Consider the following 7941-nt stretch of genomic DNA (forward strand, 5'->3'; position numbering starts at 1 on the left):
TTGAAGACGCTATGGACGGGACACAAAATATAGCATATAACAGACTCTGTTAACCTTTGACCTCTAAGTGTGACATTAACCTTGGAGGTAGGGATGCAGGTGTTGTACTTGACATATCGTCCTTTTATTGTGACAATTTGTGCCAAGTGATTTCAAAATGTTTTGAACTATGAAGAAGTTCTAGATCGGACACAAAATATACCCCATAACAGACTATGTTAATGTTTGACCTCTAAGTGTGACCTTGACCTTGTAGGTAGGGATGAAGGTGTTGCGCATGACACATCGTCTTATTATAGTGACTATTTGTGCCAAATTAACTCATCTATTTGTTTCTTAACACTCATATTATAATAGGGTATGTAAGTCTCGTCATGTGACTTGCGAGATTTCACGATATTTTGCACTTCCGGGTACAAACAAATATCAACAGCATTGCTTATCTATATTGGGTAATACTTGTATGCCAGTGGGGAAGTAAAACTTACACGGAAAAGCGAAGGATATGTAAAAATTGTTGTTTTTTTTGTAACGACAAGCAAATGGTTTCATCTTGTGAACATGTATCAATGAAAGACAACTTCGTATACTCTTCAGGTGGGTGTGTCATTTCAAACTCAGTTTATCGCAATAAATGTTGTAATATTTTCATTTCCATGTAAATCTAATGAATTTGTTATTTGATACAACATCATTTATATCTGACTTCAGACTGGTGAATTTGATTTTATCAATTTACTATAGCGCTACCTGATTATCTCTCGAAGTATATAATGTTTAGAAATTTCGGACAGCGCATATTTCGGATAAAACGTTTCAATATGATTATCAGTGTGTTTTAGTTGAATATATTTTCTTCTAACTGTAAATATTATTAATTATTATTATTATCTGTATAAAGCACAAACAGTCAAGCTGTATATAACCAATTTCAATTGTTATAAAATTCAATAAAATATTTTGTTCCTGTAGATATTTCGACCGAGGACAGTGGCGAGATAAAAGACGTCAGTATCCGATGTAAATACACAAGCATGCTCTGCTGTAAAAACGTTTTGGTAAGAAATATACTTAAAGCTATTTTAAATTACATTAATGAAAAATAAATATTCTCTTGTATAGCATCCTGTTCTCGTTTTTGTAAATAATTACAGTGAAGCTAAATAAACAAACAGTATGGCATATGTAGTTAATTCATGTTATAAACTGTTTAAAGTATTTTTCTGAAGTAAGTGGGTCATATTTTTCAGTTAAATCATGTTCAGTAAATGGTTAAAAGAACTTAGTCCTTTTTACATTTTTTAAGATCAGTTGTCTAAGCATATCTACAAAAACTAGGACACCAAGAAGTGTTTCTTCATTTTCAACATTATTTTCTATTCATGACAATATGAAAATGATTGAAATTTACAGCTGACCAATTATTATTGCTTTCAACTCATGATAAATTTTCTTTATATGCAGGTACGTGATTTCATGGTTGGATCTTGAGTACTTGCCATGGCTCTTGGTTTATTTTAAAGTGTTCACCATCAGATTAGAAACCAAAAAGTGATTCCACCAGACATAGTTGAAAGAAAATGTCCATACACAGTCTTGGAGTACATAGTGGTAGAAACATGGCAGTCCATTATATATTTTGACTGAATTAAAGCTTCCTAAAGCTCAATGTCTTGTGTAAACTGTCTGACTGAATGTGTGTAGTCTAATAAAAAACTAAGGTTGAAGAAACTTCAAAGATATATGTCAGTGTATAAATGTGAAACAAAATATCTGTTTTTGTTAGAAATAAATAACATGTCATCTGTAACTTTGTATTAATTTAATTATTCAAAGATAATTTATCTTCTGCAAATGGCTGTCCAAAACAGTTTCAACCAGGTATCATGTAGTTTCAAAACAGTTAAGATAAATTTGTTATAAATAGACTTGTAGGGTGACAAGAATGGTAAAAGGATAAATATTCTGCATTAAAATGTTTCTATCTTGATTGAGTTTCATTTCATACATTCACCATGATCACTGCAATAATGTAAAAGTAATGTAATCTATAACCATTATTTAGATATCATAAAAATCATCTCAAAGAAAAAAATGTGTTTCTGAGGCAAGATGTAAAATTCCTTCCAGTAATAGCCTTTCACTGCTCACTGATACATTAATATACCCATTGGGACTGTTTCAAAATTGTCAAGGTTTCAAAAAAACATGCAATGCTTTTAACTATATGTGTAAATGTAGTCATTGAAGAGCTGTCAAGACCTTTTCATCAATATTATTAGCTCACCTGTCACAAAGTGACAGGGTGAGCTTTTGTGATCGCTTTTCGTCCGGCGTCCGTCGTCCGTCGTCCGTAAACTTTTACTTTAAATGACATCTCCTCATAAACCACAAGGCCAATTTCATCCAAACTTCACAGGAATGTTCCTTTGGTGGTCACCTTTAAAAATTGTTCAAAGAATTTAATTCCATGCAGAACTCTGGTTGCCATGGCAACCGAAAGAAAAAACTTTAAATATCTTCTTTTAAAAAACCATAAGAGCTAGAGCTTAGATATTTGGCATGAAACATCTTCTAGTGAGTGTCTCTACCAAGTTTGTTTCAAATAAAAGCCCTGGGGTTCAAAATTGACCCCGCCCCGGGGGTCATTGATTTTCCCTATATGCATATAGTAAAAACTTAAAAAATCTTCTTTTAAAGAACTCAAAGAGCTATGGCTAAGATATTGAGCATCAAACATGTTCTAATAGGTGTCTACCAAGTTTGTTCAAAGAAAAGCCCTGGGGGTCAAAATTGGCCCCGCCCAGGGGGTCATTGATTTTCCCTATATGCATATAGTAAAAAACTTAAAAAATCTTCTTATAAAGAACCAAAAAGAGTTAGAGTTAAGATATTTAGCATGAAACATGTTCTAATAAGTGTCTACCAAGTTTGTTCAAATAAAAGCCCAGGGGTCAAAATTGACCCCGCCCGGGGGGGTCATTGATTTTCACTATATATGCATATAGTAAAAACTTAAAAAAATCATCTTTTAAAGAACTCAAAGAGCTATGGTTAAGATATATTTTAGCATCAAACATGTTCTAAATAGGTGTCTACCAAGTTTTTTTCAAATAAAAACCCTGGGGTCAAAATTGGCCCCGCCCGGGGGGGGTCATTGATTTTCCTTATATTTGTATAGCAAAAAACTTAAAAAATCTTTTTTGAAAAAACCCAAATAGCTAGAGTTAAGATATTAAGCATGAAACATCTTTTAGTGAAGTGTCTACCAAGTTTGTTCAAATAAAAGACCTGGGGTCAAAATTGGCCCCCGCCCCGGGGTCATGATTTTCCTTATATGTGTATATAGCAAAAACTTAAAATCTTCTTTGAAAAAACCCAAATAGCTAGAGTTTAGATATTAAGCATGAAACATATTCTAGTAAGTGTCTACAAAGTTTGTTCAAATAAAAACCTTGGGGTCATAACTGGCCCGGCCCCAGGGGTGTCATTGTTTTTAACTATATGTGTATAGTTAAAAACTTAAAAAAAATCTTCTTTTAAATAGCCCAATGAGCTAGAGCTTAGATGTTTAGCATGAAACATCTTCTTATGGGTGTCTACCAAGTTTGTGCAAATAAAAGCCCTTTGGTTAAATTGGCCCTGCAACGTTTGGGGGGGGGGGTGGGGGTTGGGGGGGCCTATATACAGGTGAGCGACCTCAGGGCCATCATGGCCCTCTTGTTTAGATATTGTCTGTTTCGATTTCAGGACAGACAAAATTCTAATGACATGCACAGTATTTACTATAGTCAATGCTTGCATATTCAAGCAATCTAGCCATTGCTGTTAGATGATTAAAGTACACAGCACAAAAATCTTAATGTAAAAGTGTACCATGTTATAGTGTCTGTTTTGATTTCAGGACAGACAAAATTCAAATGACATGCATAGTATTTAATATAGTCAATGCTTGCATATTCAAGCAATCTAGCCATTGCTGTTAGAGAATTAAAGTACACAGTGACACTTATTTTGCAGATGAACTCTTATGATCAAGCACTGCTATAAATATATGCCAAATAGAAGAAACAAAAAACAGTTCATAAGTTTAATAAACTTTTATTTTTACACAATTTATAGTGCACTGCTTAGCATATACATCACACCGATTTTCCAGTGGAAGTAAAACTCAGGAAAGCACTTGGAATTATTATTAGTTATTTGGACAATGTAACTTTACACTGTGAATGTCTACTGATACATGAATAAGAGTATTTCCTTTTACAAATGTAAAGACTTTGAAAATTAACATTAACAAATTATCATAGAGTTATAAATCATATTCTAATTGAAAAATGTTCAGCTTGATATCAAAGCTTTGATTGCAAATTTGTGAGCTTATCAATGATTACCTCACAATATTAGTAGTAGATGATATATAATATTTTTGCTAATCTTTACTTCATAGTCATTTAATGTCCATAATGTCATATGACTCTACTGTGATTCCATAAAAAAACCTTATCTCTGGTGTGTTATCAGCTTTGGTATATATAGAGTATCTAGTTTTTTTAATACTTAAAACTGCAATGAAATGTGGATATTTTACTCTGTTTCTATCATTGTGACATTAACATGTTAACAAGATCATAGTGTCAAACACCATAAAATCATACTCTTTATACATTAAGATTTTTAGGCTGGATGTCATTCATCTTCTTCAGGAAAGTACATTTGACTATTTTCAGTGGCTTATAATAAACTAATATTTCACTGTAACTGTGTGTTCTCTGATATCATTCTCAAATTAAGGAACTGGAAGATGGTAGTTGCAATAAAGGTCTTCATGGACAAATCCTCCTTCATCTTTTCCCTTTTAATCTGCAGAATGAAAAATCAATAAATATGTTGTTACAAGTGTAAGACACTAGAAATGATATTTACATTACATTTAATAAGCTGGTCATGATTGACAGAAAAATTTCATATTTGAAGTAAATAAACATTAAAGATAAACAACAACACATAATATATAACAGTCAAAAATATTGATCTTCTTGAATGTGAAACATGACTATTTTTAATGTTTTATTTACTTATCAATTATCATGCAGTGAAATCCAAAAGTTATTAAATTATAATATATATTTTGACAATTATTTATCTCTCCGATCTCAACTAAAAATAAATCATTTATTACATGTATTTACCTTTGATGTATAGATATTTCAGGATCATAGGCAGTGCAAACAGTTGATTAATGGTCCATATTGAACAACTGTATATTCTATACTTGTCATATACCTCCTTGTCTATACATCTGAAATGGTTTAATCAAATATTATATTTTTTAATTCATTAATTATTTGCTAGGTACCATACTAACATGTATATATAATTGAAAAAGGAACAAGAATAAAATGTAAAGGAAAAAATATCCGAATTACTGTGCAATGTCCGAATTTTGTATAACTTTAATATACACTAGAATTAAAGTGTTTCTCCATTGTTTATTTCAATAAGTTAAAATGGTTTGAATTAATTTCGCACATCAGTAGTTTTAAAACAATACTAAAAGCTAAACAACTAGAATTCACTACCTTGACAAAACATCCGAAACAATTGTCACTATCCGAAAATAAACTAGTTTTATATATCCCTCGTTTTTCCGTCAGATAATTGACCTACCTGCATTTTTTGACCCGTGCTATCCAATCTTTCAAATCTGAAGAGGACAGAAACAAATTTAACTTCTATATCCCTCGAGTTCTTCGGGTTACCTATATGCGTAACGGTAAATAAGTCTGCCGATGTACCCGTAAGTGGTAAATCGAAAGTGAAAGTAAACGAGACTTACGGGCCCTATTAGGATTGAAACGTATTTAAATAGCTGAACGGGACTTTGAACGCATCATGAATGAAACGCTGTAGATCCGATGTGTTTGATAGTGATGTTTATTCTGTGGATAAGTTTGGTTATGCATGATTAATATTTTGCTTAAAGATAATCATTTCAAAACAATTATATGTGTTTATGATTGTAGTTTTTGCAATTACAGTAAAAAGGTAATCAATATATTTGCTTGCTCTTTGAAAAAGGTTGAACTAATTAAAGGGTCAATTATAAACCGCCCCTCATGAAATGAGTACAAACACTGCATTCTTTAGAAAATTACAAAATTTCCATGTAGTTTAATATTTGATCGCCTCCGGAAAAACTTAATGTCTTATTTAAGCTCTATTAAGACGTACATCTATAAATACCTATTAAGATAAAAAGAAATGTCGTTACAAGCATTTCATGTTAAATTGCCATTATTGATATCACTCCGTACTTAGAGACGGAAAAGTACATTTTTAAAGTCTTATCTAAATGCAAAATACTTTTATTCTCTGTTCTATGGAACATAATTATTATACTTGGGAATAATGGCACGACACATTTATAAATGTTTCTCTTTTATGCTTTTTTTCAATACACGAGGAAATGAATTTTATAGAAGAAAAAGTATGCGGAAGAAAATGTAAAATGCATACGGAAGAGAATGTTAATTGCAGAAATTATTAAAATGGTAATCGTCCCAATTTTCGAAATTGTTTGTTTAACCGACATTTTTCTTCTCATTGACAATACAAAAATGTTTCAGAGTTAAGTTCCGATCAAAGTTGTATTTATGTCGTTGCGATCCCTTCCGGTCTTTGCTTTGCTTGCGTTCCTTTCCCCATAATTGGTTAGATGTCATTCAAGGTGCCTTACTGGTGTGGTAGTGTTGTGTCTGCGGTGAGAGGTGAAAGTTCTGATTAATACGATCATGGTATTTGTTCTCATTAAATTTAAATTAAAGAAAATAAATAAACACAAGAGGGCCCCGAGTCGCTCACCAGAAACAACTGTTTTTCAGTGTTATTTTTCAAATGAACTTGTTGAAAGACCAGTCCAACTCAACTTTTACTTGCCGTTCTAGTTATTGAAATATTTTGCCCCAATATTTTGGAGGCTTTGTTAAAAATATCTATGTTGCAAGTGTGTTCCCATGTGACAATGTAGAATAAAATAATGCAGAATAAATGACCACTACAGCAGGGTTAATTTTGATGACACATTTTTTCTTTATAACTTTTGTGAATGAATACACAAAATATGTAAGGTGTTTACAGTATGGGACAACAAACTTTTTATTTGAGGGCAAATTCGTGCACAATTGGTAAAATTATGGAGCTTTGGTAGCATCTATCTTTCGGAACGGAATTCGTAAAAATTACCGCTGCCACCAATATAGAACTGTCGCGATTGATTATAAAGGAATTGACAGTACGAACAATCGAACTACCTTCCACGACTGGATCGTAGCCAAGCTAGGAATTGCCTACTTCTTTTAGTTATAAATTACACTAATATGGCGCCCAACTGTCAAGCCTAACACATTAGTTCCTGAACCTTCCGTTAACTTCCGTCAACTCCCGTAACCAGTACCATACGGTACTACAAAACTCTAAAGTCAATCGAAACTACTCGGCCCTTCCCGTCAGTCTTCGGATAAGGACCTCGTAAACAATAGTATGAATACACAGAACGGATGCGGTATCTCGGTCTAACCTACGCTAAGAAACTAAACATGTAAACACATAGTAATTTAATGCTGGGAGTTGTTGACAAATGTATTAGTAACAAAAGGGCCATAATGGCCCTAGATCGCTCACCTGACTTATCAAACTCATCCAAACAATTACCTAGACAAGCATTCTGACCAAGTCTCATGACAGGTGAGTCAAAAATGTGACCACTACAGTGTTAACAAGGATTATCCATATTTAAACAGTGCAACCTAGTTTTTACCCAGGTGACACATATTCAAACTTGACCTAGAAATCATCAAAACAAACTTTCAGACCAATTTCCAGGATACTTGGATCAAAACAGTAGCAACTAGAGTGTTAACAAGATTTTTCTATTTTTAG

At 32.7% G+C, this 7941-nt stretch overlaps 2 long non-coding RNA genes across 2 annotated transcripts; one reads left to right on the forward strand and one right to left on the reverse strand.

Annotated features, from left to right (window-relative positions):
- The first annotated feature begins 520 nt into the window (after positions 1–520).
- On the forward strand, positions 521–1669 carry LOC132723603 (uncharacterized). Its single transcript, XR_009624771.1, has 2 exons — positions 521–1058; positions 1465–1669. It is a non-coding gene; the product is annotated as an uncharacterized LOC132723603 (long non-coding RNA).
- A 2418-nt stretch (positions 1670–4087) lies between these two features.
- Positions 4088–5806, reverse strand: LOC132723604 (uncharacterized). The gene is made up of 3 exons (XR_009624772.1): positions 5671–5806; positions 5193–5302; positions 4088–4863 (listed from the first exon to the last, which is right to left on the reverse strand). It is a non-coding gene; the product is annotated as an uncharacterized LOC132723604 (long non-coding RNA).
- Positions 5807–7941: the final 2135 nt, after the last annotated feature.

The sequence above is a fragment of the Ruditapes philippinarum genome, unplaced genomic scaffold (genome assembly GCF_026571515.1).
Source record: "Ruditapes philippinarum isolate M1 unplaced genomic scaffold, ASM2657151v2 ctg5922_1_1_1_1, whole genome shotgun sequence".
NCBI lineage: Eukaryota > Metazoa > Mollusca > Bivalvia > Venerida > Veneridae > Ruditapes > Ruditapes philippinarum.